Source organism: Schistocerca cancellata, chromosome 6 (assembly GCF_023864275.1).
Source record: "Schistocerca cancellata isolate TAMUIC-IGC-003103 chromosome 6, iqSchCanc2.1, whole genome shotgun sequence".
Lineage (NCBI taxonomy): Eukaryota > Metazoa > Arthropoda > Insecta > Orthoptera > Acrididae > Schistocerca > Schistocerca cancellata.
In genome coordinates this window covers 563,712,303-563,735,399 of record NC_064631.1, presented here as the reverse complement: position 1 = coordinate 563,735,399, position 23,097 = coordinate 563,712,303, and the positions used below count along the sequence as shown (strand labels likewise).

Here is a 23,097-nt window from a genome sequence, read left to right as displayed (position 1 = left end):
TACATCAGGCACAACCAGCCAAACAAAAATTAATGCTTCAGAAACGTCACAGTAATTACTAGTTTTATTTAGACACAACTGCGACTGAGCAAGAAACAGAAATGGTCCTCGCCGTTGCTCTGCTTACCGTGCTGCATACCGAACATACTGCAAGCAGTTCGTAAAATGTGCCGATACAAACCGACAGTGCACAAATGACTGAAATTTAAGAATACTACTCTCCTGCTAATTCTCAAATGACACGAAGATATTGGAAATTATATCGTCCGACAACTTCCTTAAAAAGATGTTCCACAGTTTAAAAAAAAAACTGTTTTCCAGCCTCACACTAGGCGTTCGGGGTGGAATCTCAATTATATCAACAGTCTTTTCTTCGTCCTCCTGAAAGGCAGAGTTATGTCCAGGGCAACAGTGTGACAAAAGCAATGAATTAATTTCTGCAGCTCATTAGAAACAATTTCGAATGAAATGTTACAAATTATTCTTTCCTATTTTTCCAGGTTTTAATAGGTCTGTTGCAAAATTTTTGCTACGAAAAAGTCCTTTCTTTTTAGTTTTGGTCGCACTATGTGTTAAGGTCCTTCAAGTGTAAAAGTATGGAAACAGTAACCCACTCATACTTATGACTGACAACGTTGCGTATGAAAGAGTCATAGCATTAGTCCATTACACAACAGACTCTGTTTCCGCCTCGAAATGATAAAGTGTGGTTTGCTCACAGTTCTTTCATGAAACCTGACTGAATAGCTTTAAACATATCAGAAGTGGAGATAACAGCAAGCTTTGTCTTCACAACAGCTACGAGTTGACTGCATCTCCTCTACACGTTTACCTGAAGTATACTTTGTTGTTTGGCGACTTCCTACATTGAATGATTTCTTGAATCTGCTCAACCAGATCGAAGAAGACTTTTGCAGTGTTCATGTCAACCGCGATTCGAAGACCCCGTCTCAAAGATCTCCATCTGTAATGGTCCATTGCCTCTCTCGAGTAGGAGCAGCTCTACATAATTCATATCTCAAGAAAACTCCTCTAAAGAACTGTTGTTCACGTTATTTATTCAAGGTTAGGGGTTCAGGATGCTTATTAATGAGAGTGTCGGGACTTCGTATGACCACTCTATGCAATAAATTGTTCGGATAGTTTTGATTTCACAGTTTTGCGAGTTTCAATTTGACGCTTATTTATTACATTATGTAAGTATTTCTTACATTTATACAGTTCACAGTTAGATTTCACGAATTAAAACCTGTTTGCAAGCTGCTTAACATTAAGTGTTAAATGCGATGAATATTAATTCAGTTTTTTAACTCCATTTTTAACACTTACGCTACCGCAAAAGCAGCTGCAGATATGTGTGAACAGTAACCACAGAAATATTTTTCAGAGAAACAATCAAGAACAATTCGCTTCACGAATTACGATCGTGGGAGACGTGTTACTAATTTACCGATATGCTGTCTACCAAGCATATGCCGCGGTCGTGTTGCGCATGCGCTGACTACTACAGCTCCTGCAGGGTTGTATACTTCTCCAGCCACCTGCCGAGCTATGATTTGAAAATTTTCAACATTTTTAAAAAACTTATAGTTCGTCTTAGCAGCTAAAATTTTGAGAGAGTCTTCCTGCATAATATATTTCGACAGGTCGGACTGGACCATTCCCTTGTCAGTTTATTTGTAAATATTACGTGTTCCATGGTAGGAGGATTTCCGTTTCAACGTACAAGATGGTGCATGATGGACGAAATTTGGTGTACCTGCCCATACCTTATGTATCGAATTTTAAAAATAAACAGCATTCTGCTCTCCGTAAGCTTCTGTAACTGAAGAATTAAGAAGAGCCTAAAAATAGTTTTAGTACTGTGGTGTGCATACTGTAAGACCTTCAGTACACACACCATCAGATTATTTTATGTCTCGTGGTCTTATCGTGGCGTGTTTTTCTTCCGCCGTTAGGTCAGACGATAGAAATGCCACTTGCACGCTTAGAGTAGCACACTGACGGTGACCAACTTTAAACAGAACTTGATTAATTTTCACACACATTTATTAAAATAATAACAAGCATAAAAATTACTTAACTTGGTTCTGGATGCTATTTACAATTGACAATCTGAAGTTCGTTTGGTATTGGTATGTTAATCTTATTCTCACATGTATCTCTGATACTTGACAAAAGTGTCTATACATTTATCTTCATGGTTATGTACAGGACTATGGTAATATTATTAGGCGCAGACTGCAACTTGACTATAGACTTGTACAGACAAATGTAGAACTCATACAGACTGGTACAGACTAATGCAGACTGGTACAGAAAACTGCAGACTAATGCAGACTGACTAATCGGAGGTCAGTAAACTCGTTATAACACCTCACGCGTTCATGTATCACTGCGCAAGTGTGATCCGCGAGGAGCAAAGATTCTACATTAGCAGCAATCTCATTGGCTGCGTTACATATTAACACGCGGATCAGTGGAAGCAGAATTTGGTCCGTCTCTATGGCAGCGCCATCTCATAGTGCGGAGACGGAAGAGCTCTGCGCCTGCGCTGTTGAGCTTAGCGGGGCGCGCTCTAGTGGGAAAGTTGAGTACGCGCTGACTACGTGGAACTATGTACACAACAAGTACACTGACGGAAAAAAATCGCAACACCTAGAAGGAGTGGTACAACATACGCGAAAGTTGGTAGGCGTGTTTCTACACCTGAAAGATGTAGCGCCACTATGAGAATGCGAATCAGTTTCGCCATAAGTACAAGCATAACGGTCGTGAAAGTTACTTACATTTGAGTTTGGATGTGGCAGTTTATGTTCGTCAAGAGGAACACTGTGATACTGCAGAAAGACTTGGCAGGAATGTAGTCACAACACATGACTGCTGGCAGCGGGGGTCACGGGAATGTTTAGTCGCAAGAAGACGGGGCTCCTGAAGGCCATGTGGCACTATCGGGAGGGAAGATTATCGTGTTCAGCATATGGCTTTGGCGCCTCATACTGCATCTGCAGCAGCAATTTGAGCACACAGTGACACAACGAACCATTACAAATATATTACTTCAAGGACAGCTCCGAAACAGATGTCCTGTAGCGGGCTTCCCACTGCTCCCAAACCACCTGCATTTGTGACTTCAGTGGTATCAAGCGAGAGCTCATCAGAGGGCAGAGTGGAAGTCTGTTGTGTTTTCTGATAAAACCTGGTTTTGCCTCGATGCCAAGGAGGGCCATCTGTTGTTTAGAAGGAGACCAAGTGAGGAACTGCAACCAACCTGCATGCGTGCTAGAGACTTTGGACCTACACCTGGAGTTATGGTCAGGGTGCGATTTCGTATGACAGCAGGAACACTCTCGTGGTTATCCCACGCACCTTAACTTCAAATTTGTACGTCAGACGGATGATTCGACCTGTTGTCTTGCCATCCATGAACAGCATTTAAGGGGGTGGTTCCCAACAGAATAATGCTCGTCCACATACTGCTGTTGTAACCCAACAAGCTGTACAGCGTGTCTACATGTTGTCTTGGCCTGCTCGATCACCAGATCTGTCTTCAGTGGAGTGCTTGTGGGACATCGGCGAATGACAACTCCAGCGTCATCCACAATCAGCATTAACCATTCCTGCACTGGCCGACCACGTCCAACAAGCATGGAAATCCATATCACAAACTGATATCCGGCCCTGTACAACACAACGCATGCAAGTTTGCATGCTTGCATTCAATATTCTGGCCGTTACACCGGTTATTAATGTACCAGCATTTCACATTTTCAATGGCTTATCTCGCGTTTACATTAACATGTGATCTTCCTGGATTTATCACTTAAATATGTTAATTTAGAAAATGTATTCACGAAATTTCATTACCCTATATTAATTATTTTTTGGTGCTGTGATTTTTTTCATCAATGTATGTTATACAGAACTTAAATATGTTGAACATATATTTACAAACGCGCACAAAACGCTATCTCGTGTCTCTGAACAACAAATATAACAAAATGTTCACATACCTCACTAGAGACTGTTGACAGATTTTGGATTTAACTCAAAGCTGTGGTGCACCATCTGGTGCTCAGAAAGTGTTGTTGTTGTTGTTGTGGTCTTCAGTCCTGAGACTGGTTTGATGCAGCTCTCCATGCTACTCTATCCTGTGCAAGCTTCATCATCTCCCAGTACATCCTTCTGAATCTGCTTAGTGTATTCATCTCTTGGTCTCCCCCTACGATTTTTACCCTCCACACTGCCCTCCAATACTAAATTGGTGATCTCTTGATGCCTCAGAACATGTCCTACCAACCGATCCCTTCTTCTGATCAAGTTGTGCCACAAACTTCTCTTCTCCCCAATCCTATTCAGTACTTCCTCATTAGTTATGTGATCCACCCACCTAATCTTCAAAATTCTTCTGTAGCACCACATTTCAAAAGCTTATATTCTCTTCTTGTCTAAACTATTTACCGTCCATGTTTCACTTCCATACATGGCTACACTCCATACAAATACTTTCAGAAATGATTTCCTGACACTTAAATGTATACTCGATGTTAACAAATTTCTCTTCTTCAGAAACGCTTTCCTTGCCATTGCTAGTCTACATTTTATATCTTCTCTACTTCGACCATCATCAGTTATTTTGCTCCCCAAATAGCAAAACACCTTTACTACTTTAAGTGCCTCATTTCCTAATCTAATTCCCTCAGCATCACCCGACTTAATTCGACTACATTCCATTAGCCTCGTTTTGCTTTTGTTGATGTTCATCTCATATCCTCCCTTCAAGACACCATCCATTCCGTTCAACTGCTCTTCCAAGTCCTTTGCTGTCTCTGACAGAATTACAATGTCATCGGCGAGCCTCAAAGTTTTTATTTCTTCTCCATGGATTTTAATACCTACTCCGAATTTTTCTTTTGTTTCCTTTACTGATTGCTCAATATACAGATTGAATAACATCGGGGAGAGGCTACAACCCTGTCTTACTCCCTTCCCAACCACTGCTTCCCTTTCATGTCCCTCGACTCTTATAACTGCCATCTGGTTTCTGTACAAATTGTAAATAGCCTTTCGCTCCCTGTATTTTACCCCTGCCACCTTTAGAATTTGAAAGAGAGTATTCCAGTCAACATTGTCAAAAGCTTTCTCTAAGTCTACAAATGCTAGAAACGTAGGTTTGCCTTTCCTTAATCTTTCTTCTAAGATAAGTCGTAAGGTCAGTATTGCCTCACGTGTTCCAGTATTTCTACGGAATCCAAACTGATTTTCCCCGAGGTCGGCTTCTACTAGTTTTTCCATTCGTCTGTAAAGAATGCGTGTTAGTATTTTGCAGCTGTGGCTTATTAAACTGATTGTTCGGTAATTTTCACATCTGTCAATTCCTGCTTTCTTTGGGATTGGAATTATTATATTCTTCTTGAAGTCTGAGGGTATTTCGCCTGTTTCATACATCTTGCTCACCAGATGGTAGAGTTTAGTCAGGACTGGCTCTCCCAAGGCCGTCAGTAGTTCCAATGGAATGTTGTCTACTCCGGGGGCCTTGTTTCGATTCAGTTCTTTCAGTGCTCTGTCAAACTCTTCACGCAGTATCGTATCTCCCATTTCATCTTCATCTACATCCTCTTCCATTTCCATAATATTGTCCTCAAGTACATCGCCCTTGTATAGACCCTCTATATACTCCTTCCACCTTTCTGCTTTCCCTTCTTTGCTTAGAACTGGGTTTCCATCTGAGTTCTTGATGTTCATACAAGTGGTTCCCTTATCTCCAAAGGTCTCTTTAATTTTCCTGTAGGCAGTATCTATCTTACCCCTAGTGAGATAAGCCTCTACATCCTTACATTTGTCCTCTAGCCATCCCTGCTTAGCCATTTTGCACTTCCTGTCGAACTCATTTTTGAGACGTTTGTATTCCTTTCTGCCTGCTTCATTTCCTGCATTTTTATATTTTCTCATTTCATCAATTAAATTCAATATTTCTTCTGTTACCCAAGGATTTCTACTAGCCCTCGTCTTTTTACCTACTTGATCATCTGCTGCCTTCACTACTTCATGCCTCAAAGCTACCCATTCTTCTTCTACTGTATTTCTTTCCCCCATTCCTGTCAATTGTTCCCTTATGCTCTCCCTGAAACTCTGTACAACCTCTGGTTCTTTCAGTTTATCCAGGTCCCATCTCCTTAATTTCCCACCTTTTTGCAGTTTCTTCAGTTTTAATGTACAAGTCATAACCAATAGATTATGGTCAGAGTCCACATCTGCCCCTGGAAATGTCTTAAAATTTAAAACCTGGTTCCTAAATCTCTGTCTTACCATTATATAATCTATCTGATACCTTTTAGTATCTCCAGGGTTCTTCCTTGTATACAACCTTCTATCATGATTCTTAAACCAAGTGTTAGCTATGATTACGTTGTTCTCTGTGCAAAATTCTACCAGGCGGCTTCCTCTTTCATTTCTTAGCCCCAATCCATATTCACCTACTACGTTTTCTTCTCTCCCTTTTCCTACATTCGAATTCCAGTCACCCATGACTATTAAATTTACGTCTCCCTTCACTATCTGAATAATTTCTTTTATTTCATCATACATTTCTTCAATTTCTTCGTCATCTGCAGAGCTAGTTGGCATATAAACTTGTACTACTGTAGTAGGTGTGGGCTTCGTATGTATCTTGGCCACAATAATGCGTTCACTATGCTGTTTGTAGTAGCTTACCCGAATTCCTATTTTCCTAATCATTATTAAACCTACTCCTGCATTACCCCTATTTGATTTTGTGTTTAAAACCCTGTAGTCACCTGACCAGTAGTCTTGTTCCTCCTGCCACCAAACTTCACTAATTCCCACTATATCTAACTTTAACCTATTCATTTCCCTTTTTAAATTTTCTAACCTACCTGCCCGAAACTGTATATCACCAAATTTCTTCCCTTTCTCATCAAATACGGTCGTTGAAAATTCTTACACCAGAAGGGTTCGGAGTGGCTACAACCTTGGCGAGGTCCATATTTTTAGCATGTGATGGTGACCTCATTCTCGGGCGCGGATGTCGGAGTAAACTTCAGATATCAAAGCCGCTATTTATCCTTCAATAATCTACCCACCAGAGTTCATGAAAATGAATAAAATCCGTTCCAGCCCCGACATCAAAGAAACATTACTCTCAGCACCTGATATCACATCTGGGTGCTATGTCCATCGCTGAGATACATCACCCCGAGAACCAGAGACAGGAACTTATTCGGCAACGTCTATCTGAATGCTGTCTACGGTTACTCAGTTTTTCTAAGCAAGGGCTACTTCCTTCAGGTAATTCGCCTCAGATGAGCACCTAAATAGAAACACTGATTGTGCAAATTCCAGATTTCAGTTTCATTACTTTTACCACAGCATAGAATACCCAGGTACACATTTTCTATGCAGTTTTGCTCATTTTTACAACGCCTGTGATCATAATTTGCTCATTTTCTGAAAAAGAGATGGTGACAAATTTTCCGCCTGATGGCAGTGCAGCAGCGCATATGCATCCCAGCTCGACTCCGAATTGGTATATAAGCACAGACATGTAGGCAAGGGGCTTTCGAACGGAAACTTCGTGATAGTCCCTTATACAGTAATTTTCAACAAGCTCCCACAACATAAGAACGCTTCCTCTGACAAACTGCAAATTTCCAAACCCCAGTTGAAGGCGTTTACTGTGACCAAGTCCTTCTATTCAGTCTATGAGTACTTTCGGTCTCCTTAATTGTATTATAATAATAGTTACGTACCAAAAAGGGATCGTGTGAAATCCAGCTCGGTCTGGTCATCCACAAGACCCAGAATGCAGTAGATATAGACGCCCCAGTAGATGCCGTCTTCCTTGACTTCTGTAAGGCATTCGATACAGTTGCGCACTGCCACCTAATAACCAAAACAGCGTACGGAATATCACTCCAATCACTGGATAGAAGAGTTTCCTACAAATACAGGGTGAACACGGGAGACGGACGGTTTTGAACTGCGTAGTACTGAGGGCGCGATGGTGGGGGGTGGTCGTGGTGGGGATAGTTCTGATCCACACAAGACGCCATGTCATTTACTCAGTCACTATGAAGCAGTGGGACACGCAACGTCGAGTGTTTGTCTATGACGGTTTCGTGAAAAGTGGCAGGTCTATTATTGCTACGCAGCGATTGTTTCGTGCGCGGTTTAATGTCGGTCGACATGGAGCTGTTCCGAGCCGTAACACAATCCTCAGATGGGTGGAAAACTTCAGATCAACTGGAAACATTCTGTATAAGAAGCATCCTGGCCTGAGACGCAGAGTAACGGCACCAGAAAATGTTGAAATGGTAAGGCAAGCGGCAGTCAGAAGCCCAGGACAGTCAGCTAGACGCCATGCTAGTGAGTTACGAATCAATCGTGAATCGGTTAGACGAATTTTGCATAAAGAATTAAAATTCCATCCCTGCAAAATGCTCATTGTCCAACAACTTAAGGAAACTGATTTTGCTGTACGAGAAGACTTCGCTTACAGAATACAAGTGATTTTGGGATCGAATGAAACTGAAGTTTTATTGATGAGCGGTGAAGCTCATTTTCATTTAAACAGGACCGTGAATAAGCAAAACCTACGTTACTGGGCTCCAGAGCATCCCCACCTTATCCACCAGCGTCCTCTACACTCAGAAAAAGTAACAGTCTGGTGTGCTCTTGGCTCTGTTGGCATTATTGGACCTTATTTTTTTGAAGAGAACGGGGCCACAGTTACTGTTAATTCGGTTCGTTACATTCGTATGCTTGAAACATTCTTGAAACCAGAACTAAGAAGACGACGAAACCCTTTAAAACGCGTTTGGTTCCAGCAGGATGGGGCAACATCGCACACCGCAAACAATTCAATGACAGTTCTTGGACGCATGTTTCCTGGTTTCCTGAGTTCTAGAGGGTGACACATGGGAGACGGACGGTTTTTTAATGAAATAATACTCAGCCAACTTTGAAATTAATGCATGTTTATTTACACAAAATCAAAGCTCATTATTTGCCATTTTAGTGAACAAAGTTATTTGTGAAAAATAATGTCATCAAGGTGATGTCCATCATTTCGAATGCAGGACTCAAGTCTCTTCTCAAAATCCTCCATCATACGACTAAAATCTCTCCAGGGATGGCAGCAATTTCTTGAATGATTGCATTCTTCAACTCATCCAAATTTAGTGGTTTTAGACACAGTTCTTAAGGCACCCCCACAGAAAAAAATCACATACTGACAAGTCAGGAGACGTGGGAGGCCAAGGAACATTGCCGAGCGGTTAAAGGCGCTACAGTCTGGAACCGCACTGCTGCTACGGTCGCAGGTTCGAATCCTGCCTCGGGCATGGATGTGTGTGACGTCCTTAGGTTAGTTAGGTTTAAGTAGTTCTAAGTTCTAGGGGACTGATGACCATAGCAGTTAAGTCCCATAGTGCTCAGAGCCATTTTTTATTGTTGGAAACAGCTGTCTTACCTCTGGAACGTCGTCACAGAAGTGAATGTCTAGAGTCGAGCCGTCAACATGCCACCTGGACGGTCGGGCAGTGGGCCAATGTCCTTTTCACTGATGAGTCTCGATTTGATCTGGAGAGTGATTCTCGACGCATTCGCATCTCTAGGGCATATGGAACACGATTTCGGGACCCAAACATTGTAGAAAGATACCGATATCGAGGAGTATCCCTAATGGTGTGGGCAGGGAGTTTGTTGACCACTCGAATGCCTCTTCATGAAATTGTACGGGTGAATCAGCAATGTTTAACTGCTGTCAGGTATTATGAGGAGATCTTGGGATTTCATGCGCGGGTGTTCCAAGATGTGTGCGTTCAGACTTTGCACGCATAGTGTGGTCTGCTCGCTCTTCCGATTTGAATCCCACAGAGCATGCCTGGCATGCACTAGGGATACGGGTTGCATCACATCAGCATCCACCAACCCACCAACCACCCTCCAACACTTGTGACCAGCTATGCAGGAAGAATGGGCATTATTGCCTCAACATGGGATCGATGACATCATTCACAACATGTCCCGTCGTTGTCAAGACTTTACTGGTGCCACAGGTGGTCACACGCCATACTGAGCAAATTAACCAGTTGTCAGAATGTGTAACTTGAAAAATAAAAAAGAACGTTTTTCTCTACTGTTACGCATGTTGCAGTTGATTACGTTGTGTATTCTTTACGTTGTTTTTACTTTACTATCACCGTCTTGCGGAAAAATAAACGCAACCTTGCAAAATTTCCGTTTGTTGCTTTAATTTTGGACACTAGTGTATGTTATCTTATTGAAGAGTATATACATTAAGGCAACAGTTTCTATTAGACTTCAGTAGAATGATGGGAAGTTCAAAACTAAGGGAGTAGCTATCAGCAGCACTAGAGTAAATCTACTCTTCTCGGCTTACGAGCCTGTCGTTTCCAAATGACGCCGCTTGTAAACCGAGAAGGATTTAGTCGGTCAAGTCACCGCGCCTAGGATAGAGCGCTAGGGCCGGTCGGTGTGGCCGAGAAGTTCTAGGCGCTTCAGTCTGGAACCGCGAGACCGCTACGGTCATAGGTTCCAATCCTGCCTCGGGCATGGATGTGCGTGATGTCCTTAGGTTAGTTAGGTTGAAGTAGTTCTAAAGTTCTCGGGGACAGATGACCTCCGATGTTGAGTCCCATAGTGCTCAGAGCCATTTGAACCATTTTTGAACAGCGCTAGAGTAAGTTTTCTTATCCTTAAACCGGAAAATAAGGTGTTTGGATAAATGTAACTTAACTGACACGCCGTAATTTTTCGAATGAAATTGCGATGTTTGTTTCTACTACATTAATTATTGAAAAATCTCAATCAACTAAATTTAAAAGTGTTCGTAAAATCAGTTATAATAAAACATAAATAACGCGTAACCGGCATATCGGAAAGAAGATGGTCCAACTTATCAATGCAGCTTTTGTGTTAGTGTATCTATCGATGTTGAGGAAGATGGCTGGATGCACAGCTAAGAAAGAGCAGAAGTGTAAAAACTGTTCCGAGGAGCTTCCTGTAAACTAAATAAAATTTTCAAAAATAAACTTTCAGTTTATCTGTATGGAAAGTTAGAATACAGAGTGTGTCACCTGTTTTGTGTTATGGCACTGAGCGATGGATTTTAGATGGGGAAACCATTAGAAAATCGAGTGATTCTGAGCTAGCAACGGAGCGAATCCTATTTCAGATTACTTTGAGAGAGTAAAATGAAGTAAACGATCAGCGATAGGTAGTAACAGTGCTAGTAATACGGCTGCCGGCTGGCAGATGGGCCACGGACGCTTTAGATGGGTTCCAGGACATGTGAGAAGACAGGGGTAGCGATTTGATGTAAGGGGGGCAGACTGCATTGACACAAATGTGTAGAGGCCTGTGAGGGAAGACTGTAAGGTTTTAAGTAGTCCAGAGCGAACCTGTATGCCGCACTGTGTGTCAGTTTGGTGCTGCTGCTAATTATGACGATGGTTAGGGAATTGTAAATTAGTAATATGAAAAGGAAGAATATAATTTTAAGTACAAATTTTCATACGTAATAAAGGTACAGGTACCGATATTATGAGAATTAGGAAACACTGAAATAAATCGAAAAGTCTGCTGTCAGTTTTACGTTAACTGTAACTTATTAAAATATATAGAGTATAATGAAAACATGAACTTATATTGTTTACTTGCTCTAGCCACCATGATCTGCAATACAGAGTGTTTCAGGAGGAATTCTAAACATTTTAGGAGCTGTTAGCATAGACTAATTCGAATACAACATTCCCTGTAACTTGTGCCTGGTTGTAGTGGCTACTGAGATACAAGTGGCTACAGAGATAAATTTTTATTTCATGGGTCGGTATTCAAGTTGCAGCGGGTTTCTTTTAAGATTTTAATTTTAATTTTGAAGCTGAGATGAAGTTGTGCTTGAGCTTACACAACTGAATTTTTGAATTGTTTTGTGAGTGTGATTTGTTATTCAATTGATGACACAACTGAATTTTTGAATTGTTTTGTGAGTGTGATTTGTTATTCAATTGATGCTGCACGTATTTACCAATGTGATGTATGCTGATGTGGTATTTATGCATTGGTTTTGCTGCTGCTTGTAAAAAATACCGTAGACGATTTTCTGACAACAGTGTAGAAGATTCGCGAGTGTTTACTCGTGTTTGCACTACACTGTGTGAGGCTTGTGCAGCACCAGGCACTCATTTTTCATCTGGATGTGTAAACAAACAGAGCGAGAATGAAGTAGAAAACATTATTCAGTTGACGACATAATTATGGAAGTACGGATATGGCCAATAGTCGTGATCGGATGGGAGACCGCTTGCGATAAGTGAGAAATCCGGGTTCGAGTTTCGATCCGATACACATTTTCATAGTCTTCATACTATTATAAAGCTGGTGGTTGTCCATATTCGCAAATGCGAATACATTTCATAAATTATTCAGCTGGTATAACGTAACCCTTCAACAAGCCTACACAGAATTTCTATAGACATCGGTGTTTCACATTCAGACATATAGTGGACAATGCGTATGCACGGCCTCTGTCCTTATCATCTGTAGCAGATTCGACCCGTCGGAGAAAGAGATGAAGGTAGACGATTGGTATTTTGTGGTTGGCTAATTGCAAATCTCCGAGAACTGCCATCAATATTGTTTGCTGCTGAAGCCATTTTTATTCGTGATGCAATCAAAAACACTCCTTAGTAACATCGGTGGTCCGACGAAAGCCGACATGCCGTCGTGAAGACATAGTTTCAACAACGCTTCTCTGTAAATGTGTGTTGTGGCATGAGAGACAATCAGCTAACTGGGCCTATTGCGTAACCGCATCCCCTTACAGGCCCCATTAGCTAGAATTCCCTGAAAGAGAGCTTTTGTCATTAGTGAAAAAGACCCTTTTTGGCTGCAAGCATGGGTATGTTTTTCCAGCATGACGGGGCTCCTACCATTATATTCTCCAAGTGACACGTAATCTAAACGTAACATTCAGTGGAAGTTAGATCGATAGAAATGATAAAGTTCCTTGACCAGCAATGTTCCAGCACTGTATGCGTATGAAAATAGTTGGAATATAAAGTCTGAGGATACAAAATAAACACATTAGACGAACTAATTGTTTGGATCATGAGTAGTGCTCCCTTTGTAAATAAACACCAAGACTACCTCAGAAACCCCAGACTAGAAAGTGCACTGAAGTTGCAGACGGGTTTAAGAAAATCAGATGTGAACTACATCACTTGCCTGTAATGGCCTAATGCCTTCTGTGCGTATTTTTGTGAGTTGTGTTCTAACAATTGTATCTCTGCTACGAGTAAAAGCTGGACGCATGTTTCATTCGAATTTGTCTGTAGAACCACTTTGTAAAATATTTATTGTTCTCTCCAAAACAGCCTGTATTCCTCAAACTTTTATTCCATAGGCTGCAGTTTCCGATGATGACCAAGGCCTACATTTTCTTTCTTATTCAGGTAACTTAAGAGACTGCAGTCATATAACGTCTTCAAGACTGCCAATATTTCGGTAGCTGAACACTGCATCGTTTTCACAGCGCATGTGTAGTAAACGGCGATCTCTCGGTGGATTCTTACCTTGAAAACGTCGAGGTGTTCACCCCTAGAAATACCACCTGTTTGTCGAGAACGTTAGACGGCTGCATTCCTATACGATAGGCGGGAAAAGCACAAGCTTCACCTTCCCCATCCTTTGAGAAATTAGGAACTCTTTTAAAATGAAGTAAATGTATACGTTGAATTTTTTTATTGTTATTGATGTCATTGACTTTGTTGTTTCCATTTTATCAGTTTTACTTTCAAATGTTTGATATTTGTCCAGTTGTCTTTCTAAACATTTGTAGATACACAGTGACACGTATTATGAACACGGAAGTGCAATGGAACAAAAATAAAACTCTCTCGTTATCTTTTTCTTTCAATTTTCAATAATATAGAGATTTAGTTAACCACTCTGTTGCCTTGCCTAATACACTGCCTCCTTACTTGTCTTTCTATTTCAGGTATGAGGCTCGGTCTGTTGCAAGTCAAGGTGGGACTCGCTTACCTGTTGTCGAGGCACAACGTGCGAACCACGGACAAAACGTTGACGAACCTCGAGTACAACCCTAGGTCCATCATACTTATGCCTAAAGGTGGCATCCAACTACGGCTTGAAAAGAGATTCTAGAAGATGTTCACATTATATGGATCCGAGATATTATAGCAAACTAACGCTGCGGACTATTACAGACCTTAACAAGTTGCTGTTTTAGCTCTACATTGTTGCACTATGTTAAGATTAAATTACATTGTCGTAAAATACACTGTTTTACTACGAGCCACTCTGAAGTATAAGTCGGTTCTTTGTTTTCAAAATAACGCACATCCATACAGGATCCTACCTTCGCACATGATGATAAAATGTATACCACACATACCCGTATGCGAGGCGGTCAACTGCTTTTAAGAGTATGCTTGTACTTCCATGAATCACTTTACATGGAATATATGATTGTAAATTAAAACACCTATAATTCACAGAAGGAAATGGTAACTCACTTGCTTATACATACAATGTACAGGGGCTGGGCAAAAATACGGAAACACCACGCATTACCATGCCTAATCTTTGGCAATAATGCGACCCTGCAGAGTAACCATGGTGCCCATGGAACAACACGACATGGCTTTCCCAATCATCACCTATCCACGGCCATGTTTCATTTTTGGGACGTAAGCTAGACCAGAAATTGGAAATAGTGAGAAACAAGAATGATCGATCAAATAACTTTCTTCCATCGTTACACAGTTCCCGTTTTATGGCAACAGCACCACGTTTTCCTGTGAAGGGAATTTACCTCACTGATGTGTGTTTTTGGATTTCCAGCTTCTGGAGCCTCCTCCGTGTTGTTTTGGTACTGAAAAGGTTCACGAGTGCAACACTCAATTTTGCAGTGACTTTTGCTGCTGCCGTCTCATTTTTCGTGACAATCCTTTTCAATGATCGTCCGCCACGTTCACTCAACAAACTTTCGTCCGCGTTGTGACTTGGCGGATGGTGTTTTTCCGCTTTCCTGGCTGCAGTATAAATCTTCAGTTCGGTGCGTCTCGAAACGCCAAACACTTCGGCTGCCTTGTTTACAGAAGCATCCACTAAACGTCTACAATCAATCTGCCCGCGTTCGAATCCACTGAGCTCCGACATAGTGCACTAACCACTACACAGAACAGTGTTTTGACCACGATCGACACTTACAACGTATTGAAGACATCGCGCAGGTGCCGTTCGTGCTCAAATACAGCTGCGCAACGTGCAAGCTTGGCTAGCATCTGGTTGTATGTTCATGCATGCTTTTCTCACGTGTTTTCATATTTTTGTCCAACCCTTGTAGCTCAAAAGAGTTTCGTACTACTGTGACTGAAATTAAAACAATAAGTGTTATCATATTTTGAAGAATATACATTTTAATAATTTTCTGGGTGCCTTAGCAAAATTTTGTTTATAATAAAATGTAGTTTAAGAGGGAGCCTAAAGGACTTAGTAGAGGAATACGCCTTCATCTTCATTGAACCAGCTGATATATGTACTTTTACAAGTATCTTGGAAAATAATTTCTGAGTAATGGCTGACTTCTGCACCTCTTCAGAGTATTAACTCGATACTGGTAAGAAAGCCTTTTATGACGGTTGCTATAGTAGCTCAGAAATTATCTGACGCTTTTTAGTATGTATTAAAACCACACATTTGCGATAATGTTTGTACTAACTTTTGAGTGAAAATGACTAAAGTTTTTGCCGTATTCCTCATTCTTCAGCATCTTTCACCTGACGGTCTTCGAAAGACACATTAATATGCTAGTTCCTTGGTAAATATTGTAATACTTAGCAACCCGAAGTTTTGGACAAACGGGTTCCAGTTCATCCGCGCCTGATTATCCTGAGCCACAGAAGACGGAGAGGCACCGTTTAACTGAAGTGTTGTGCTCTGCTCTGAAAGGAACGTTCAGGGCCGATTCAAGTTTACCGAAAAAACTGCCGTCGCGCGAAGTCCCCGTAATTAGGGTGTGGGGCGCCGTTCCCTGTCAGAATTTCTCCTTGCTTAACGAACATTCTGGTTTCCCGGCAAAAAAATTCTTCAAATTTAGAATAAGCTGAGAGCACCTTCGTTTTAGGTTCTACTTTTCCTTAAACCGGACAGGTTTCATGAATATCGCGGCATTACAACACAGAAATCCATTTCTCTTCCAGGTGGTCGCCGTCTTGTGTAGAAATACCAGAAACCTTTGATATTGTCGACCAGCGCAGTATGCCTTATTGCCTACAAAGTTCTAGACAAAGTGCGGCGTGTAGGCCGAAATGGGCTGGCGGGAATTTCTACTGTAAATCCGAGAGCTGGGCGCATTGGAGTAATGATACTTCATTTTTTCGGTGTCTTGGTTTAGCTACCTAGTCAGATGTGAAGGACGGACGCAATCTGCGTGTTTAGTCTGCTGCTATCGGAATTGCGGCAAAAGGATTCATTACATACATTTTTAAACCGAAATGATAGTGTTTGTATGAATGTACAGTGTGGCGAGAAAGTGTTACTAATGCTTCATCATTTGATAATGCTGAAAATTGCATGTTTCGTGCAAGCAAGAACTAGTATTCTAGTAGCGGAAGTATGAGACAGTGTCAGTGCGGAAGAAATTGGAGCAGGCCAACGTCCACAAGAAGAACGAAATCATCTAAGGAAGTTCTCGATATTCTTTGCGATCCGGAAACCTGGCCTCATATTATATCATCAATTACTGTTTTAGGTTAAGAGCAATTAAGGAAGGTCCGAAAGACCTTAGTGAAAAACTGTAAACTTTCTTGTGGACAGCGAGACAAGAAGATGTTTACTGTTTTTAATTGCTTCGTTCATCCTTTAAATGACGAAAAAGTTAAGCGAACGTGGTTTGTATATTCTCGCTGTGTATTGTTTTTGTTGCAAGCTGTTGAATACGAATGCTGGCTTTCTCGCAATAATTGGTCTAACAGACTGGCAAAGCTTATCAAAAATTCTCTCTTGCCATGAAATGTCCCGCAACCGTATTACTGAAATGCGCTAGTGGAAAGAGTTTTCGCACAGAATTAAAAACTCAGAAACAATGGGTCAGGCAGCTCAAGATCAAATTAACTATGAAGGCAGCTCAAGATCAAATTAACTATGAAGGCAGCTCAAGATCAAATTAACTATGAAGAAAAGAGGCAAAGATCGGTTCCGTTAAGGCTATTTTCCATAGAATGTTTTCAGGTCGAAAATAATATTTCATTAAGTGGCGACCAATAAATGTTGGCAAATCCTGGTACTGGAAACTTCTTACGGCAAGTAAAATTAAGAGCCAACTTCGACCCCGTATTAAAGGAACACATTAATCTTGCGGCTAAACCTGGAAGATAGGTAACTTACTTCAGTAAGAGCATACAAGATGAATTCATTCCCATAATTTCTGATGAGACTGTATCTGTCGCGTAAAAGGCCATGCTAAGTAACAGATTAAATACTCACAGCACTGCTAAGATTACCTTGTTAGTGTCAGTAGTGTAAAGAAACAGCTGAACTCGCTACCACAGTACGAAGTTCGCGAGCTGCGAGGATACCTAAGCATACTACCCCCAATTTGCGGCTACACCCTGTTTTAATTACAGTCCACCGTAGATCCCTGGAACAAAGAGACGTGCGCAGTGCTTGAAGAACGCACAGGTCTCATTCGTTTACAAGAAGGGTAGCGGAAGTGATTCATGAAATTGTCGTCCATTATGTTTGACATCCATTTCTTGTAGAGTCTCGTAACATACTCTGAGCTCACTCGTAATACATCTGAAACAGAATGTCTACCACGCCAACCGCCATGGATTCCGAAAATATCGATCAAGTGAAACTCAAACCGTACTATTCTCACATGACATCCGAAAGCCATGGATGAAGGTAGTCAGGTAGATGCACTATTTCTCGATTTCCCGAGAGCTTTTGATTCAGTATGATCATATGGAATATCAAGCAAAATTTTAGTTTAGAGTGAGGATTTTTTCGTAGCGAGGATTCAGCACGTTATCCTGGACGGAAACATGCATCAACCAAAATACGTGCTAAGACTTGTCATTTTGCAAAGACAAAATCATCGCCAGAGAGAGCTGCAGACATATGATGGCAGTCTCGCCTACATGTCGTTAGTTCTTATCAACCTTTGATGGACTTTGAGAACACTTATAATCATTCTACACATAATTAAACTTCCGTTATCGTTGGAATGATGCTATGTGGTCTTATTGTTCTTCTTTAAATGGTTTTAGTTTTATACACCATCATTGAAAATAACCTCTATGCTTGTATGCATAAAGTGCTTGTATGCATAAAGTGGAGCATCATTATGTGACTTAATTAATAAGAGTGACTGATATTATCACCATGAAATCTAGGTGGTCGCTTCAGAGCAGTATCGTACCTCTGCAATGAAGTGGATTTGTAATTTTATTAATGACGAAAATTATAGTTTTAATAGATTATTATCAGAAAACAAACACGTGAGACCACTTCAGTGAAAATTATAGCCAGAAAAACGAATTTTTACACACAATAACAAATGTACATCATTTTATTATTTGACAGTACTGTAAACAATTTCAATAGCGTTGTGCATAATTATATGCTCGCAGTTCGATTTGAAATGAGACATTGATCAAATGTAGCACTCCGTCTTCAGGCCACGAGTGGCCTACCGGGACCATCCGACCGCCGTGTCATCCTCAGGAGAGGATGCGGATAGGAGGGGCGTGGGGTCAGCACACCGCTCTTCCGGTCGTTATGATGGTATTCTTGACCGAAGCCGCTACTATTCGGTCGGGTAGCTCCGCAATTGGCATCACGAGGCTGAGTGCACCCCGAAAAATGGCAACAGCGCATGGTGGCCTGGATGGTCACCCGTCCGACAGCGCTTAATTTCGGTTATCTCACAGGAACCGGTGTATCCACTGAGGCAAGACCGTTGCCTCATCGATCAAATGTAAGAAACTGTTTTACTACAGTAGGGAGGGAAAGTAATATTGTGCCACTGCATGTTTCCTGCGTTTTGTAACAGTTGTGTGTGTGTGTGTGTGTGTGTGTGTGTGTGTGTGTGTGTATGAGTGCGGGAAAGTAAACAGTATTCTGCTAAACGAACGTGCAAGGGCTAGTAAGCTACCTGTCAATAACTGCCAATAAGGTTCTTTTCTACATGACTTATGATAGATGTTCCTGTAAGCTGATGGGTACGTGCAAGACCATATCTCTAACATTCGACATGTGTATGTGTGGGATGCGTATAGCTCCGGATAACACGATTTTTTAAAATGTGACACACATATCGTCAGTATCGTGTAAATAATTTAAACAACAATTGTAATCAAATGTTATCCACAAATATGTCTTACCTGTTAACTGTAGTTTTGGCATTATATTGCGGACACCTGACAAAAGCCTAAGGCTTCAACTGGCCAGTAATCTGATGTATATGCATGGTACATTTAAAAGATAAAACTGACGACCTACAGTGGTTAAAATGGTTCCAACAATTAGACGATACATGAGGTGTGTGAACACGTCGTATATGAAGAAATTATTTTGGGTATCTGTTGAATGTCTGTGCCGGAACCATCTATTAGTAGCAGGGTGTCATCCACATAACAAGAAAAATAGTCAACAATCTTTGCAAGTGTGTTTGTGATTGTAAATTAGTTTTGTTCCATTGTATTTAGAAATATGACATCTATGGTGCCAGCTATAATACATCGATGGCTACTCTATCCTTTTGTATATATAGTGCATTACAGAGTTCAAAGCAATTCTGATTTAATACTATTTTTAGTTCTACTTTATTTATGTAGTCATTGTGATTTACTATGAGTAAACTTGTTTCTTTTCTGCTTTAATTGCGATGCATGGTTTGTGATGAGCTTTGGTTTATATTGTCGAGTGTTGAGTGATCTAATTTTGCATCTTTTTTGTATCAACGGTTGTGTGTTAATTTTTTTTCTATACTGTGTGATGCTCGTACTGTTTTTCATTTTGTTGTCTGACTCTTAATTTTGCTGCGTCGGTTGCGACTTTGGTTGCAGTTATGCGAATGTTCAATGATTTCATGTTTGGTTTAGGTTTTCAGTTATATTTGAAGCCCTTATCAAGTAAGTTTTTTCGTTAATCGTGAGGGTGATATATGTTAGATTTGATGTTCTTGCATGGAATTGGAAAGGTTATGCACACACCTGTTCTGATTTAGTTGTAGGGTACTGTGTGAGCAGTGTATGTTGCATTTTGTTTTTATGTGTTATCTGTGCATGTTCGTTGGTATAACACACATATTTATCTATAAATCTGGACAACTGGTCAAACATCTGTTGACTGGTGCTGTCCTAAGACAAGTAAGCCGCATACGTAATTTCATTCAAAAGATTTTTCTGTGCCAATTTATCCTTGATTTCATGATCCACTCGTAATTTTGCTCCAAATATTTTTCTATTACCACACAGAACTCCATAGATGAATAAGCCACCTATTGAAACACACAACAGCGTTGACTTACGTATCAACTGAAGCTAACAAAAAAGCAAACATTAAATAGGTCCTATCGAATATTGTTCAGCAACAAATTCCACTGATTAAACATTAAATATTTAGCGAATAACAATATCGTCTGCGCTACACCTACGATACTCAGCAAGAGAAGGTATTAGACAGCGACAGCATTAATGAGATGTTATGGAAGTAAGTACTACGACAGATACATACAAAACTGTTACCAGTCGCAAGCAAATATGCACTAGATACATGCGCTAACAATACTGTTTGCAGATAGATTGGTAATGGTCATAGACAAAATAAGTTTATAGCACCAGAAAATAACATCTTAATGGAAAGTCTTTGAATGTAGCTGAGTTTTTGGTTTACTATGCATGTAATATTAATTACGTTGTTCTGGGAGATATATCGGTACTTTTCTTTTTCTATATGTTTCACTGACCTCATAAGTACCCTGAATATGTGGAAACTCTTATGTGCAAGTTTTAGTTACCGTGTGACAGTGCAGAACTCGAATCCCTGGTCCGCCGCTCGTGGTCTCGCGGTAGCGTTCTCGCTTCCCGAGCACGGGGTCCCGGGTTCGATTCCCGGCAGGGTCAGGGGTTTTCACCTGCCTCGAGATGACTGGGTGTTTGTGTTGTCCTCATCATTTCATCATCATCCAGGACAGTGGCGAAATTGGACTGAGCAAAGATTGGGTAATTGTACGGGCGCTGATAACCACGCAGTTGAGCGCCCCACAAACCAAACATCATCAACATCATCATCATCGAATCCCTGACAGGTACTGGCTGCCTTCCGAAGATAAAGGTGTCATTGCGCATGAACTTTAAAAGCAAGGGATAACGCTGTCAGCCGTACACACAAGAGAGGTGACATTGTCAGAGGCAGTTGTGGGAACTCGCGTAATATACAACGTGCGTAAGCTGTACGTTTTGTTATACTACGATAAAAACTCAAGTTGTTTAACGCTTATAACCGCACGAAAATAAACAAGACACGGCACCTACTTCAACTGTAGAATTTCGTTCCAGCAATTTAAGATTACAGATTAGTCAGCAATCTCTTCATCCTGGGCTTCTGTTAAGTCTATTTGTACTCTCCAATCTCGCTGTAGCTTCATAACACTTGAATGGCTAAATCCGGATTCAGAAGTAACGACGGAACACAGCATTAAGTTCTTCTTCTTAGGCTGGCGACAGTCGTGCTAGAACACCGACCAAGCCTCTCATTACATAAGAGGCATTCAAATGACAGTGGGGGGAAAATGAGTAAAGGGTTTGTTATTTCAAATGTAATCGCCATTACTATTAATACAGGGTGACAATTACTGAACTATATGAAATAAAAATCGTCATAACTTCTAAACGGTTTGCGTTAGAACATTCAAACTGCACGGTTGGCCGCGGCGTATGATGGGAATTAGTATGCGCTGTGTAGTTTGGTTTAGAGACAAAGCTAACTTTCATTTGGATTAGTTCGTCAATGAGCAAAACTGGTGGATTTGGGGGACTGAGAAACCGCACTTCGCGACCGAGAAGTTTCTTCTCCCTCAACGGGTGACTATGTGGTGCGCAATGCCCAGTGACGGGATAGTCGGTGCGATATTCCTTGATGGCACGGTGACTACCGAAAGGAACTAGAATGTTTTGGAAGACGATTGTCCAAAGTGACCCTGATTCCGACAGGGTGTGATTCATGCAAGACAGAACTCGACCCCATCGACGCAGGAGAGTTTTTGATGTCCTGAAGGAGAACTCTGGGGACCGCATTCTGGCTCTAGGGTATCCAGAGGCCACTGGCAAGGGCCTCGATTGGCTGCAATATTCTCCGGATCTGAACACATGCGACTCCTTTTTGCAGGGATATATTAAAGGCAAGGCTACAGCAATGACCCCAAAACAATTGCTGAGTTGAAAACAGCCATTCAGGAGGTCATCGACAGCATCGATGTTCCGGCACTTCAGCGGGTCATGCAGAATTACGCTATTCGTCTGCGTCACATCACCGCCAATAATGGCAGGTACATCGAACACGTCATAACCTAAATCCAAATATCTGTAGTGACGTTTATGTGTTGAATAAAGTGTGTACACGTGGTAGTTTGTAACTAATATACGTTTCCTTTTCATGTAGTTCAGTAATTGTCACCCTGTACGTTTACCCCGTTGTGAGACATGCCAGTTAATGCCTTCAAGAAGAATGTTTGCAGCTGCCTACGGAAACGTGATCGTACGCAGTCATGTACCTCTTCGCCCGAAGCACATCGGCGGCCACGAATGTCTTTCTTCAGGGCTCTAAAAATACGAAAATTGCATGGATACAGGCTGTAGGGAGGATGTGTAATGGCTTTCCATAGAAACTTTGAAGCTTACTCGAAACGATCATGGCAACATGTGGGCCTGCCCACATCCTCCATACAGTCCCGTTCTCTCCTTATGCGATTTCCATATTTCTGGAGCCCTGAAGAAAGACATTCGTGATCGTCGATTTGCTTCG

The 23,097-nt window shown here is 41.2% G+C and overlaps 1 protein-coding gene and 1 pseudogene across 1 annotated transcript in view; one reads left to right on the top strand and one right to left on the bottom strand.

The window, feature by feature from the left end:
- Positions 1–14,266, top strand: part of LOC126088431 (cytochrome P450 6k1-like) — an 80,894-nt pseudogene extending 66,628 nt beyond the window's left edge.
- LOC126191405 (uncharacterized protein K02A2.6-like) overlaps positions 1–23,097 on the bottom strand; it is a 314,219-nt gene that overhangs the window by 99,922 nt on the left and 191,200 nt on the right. The gene's annotated exons all lie outside the window — the stretch shown is intronic.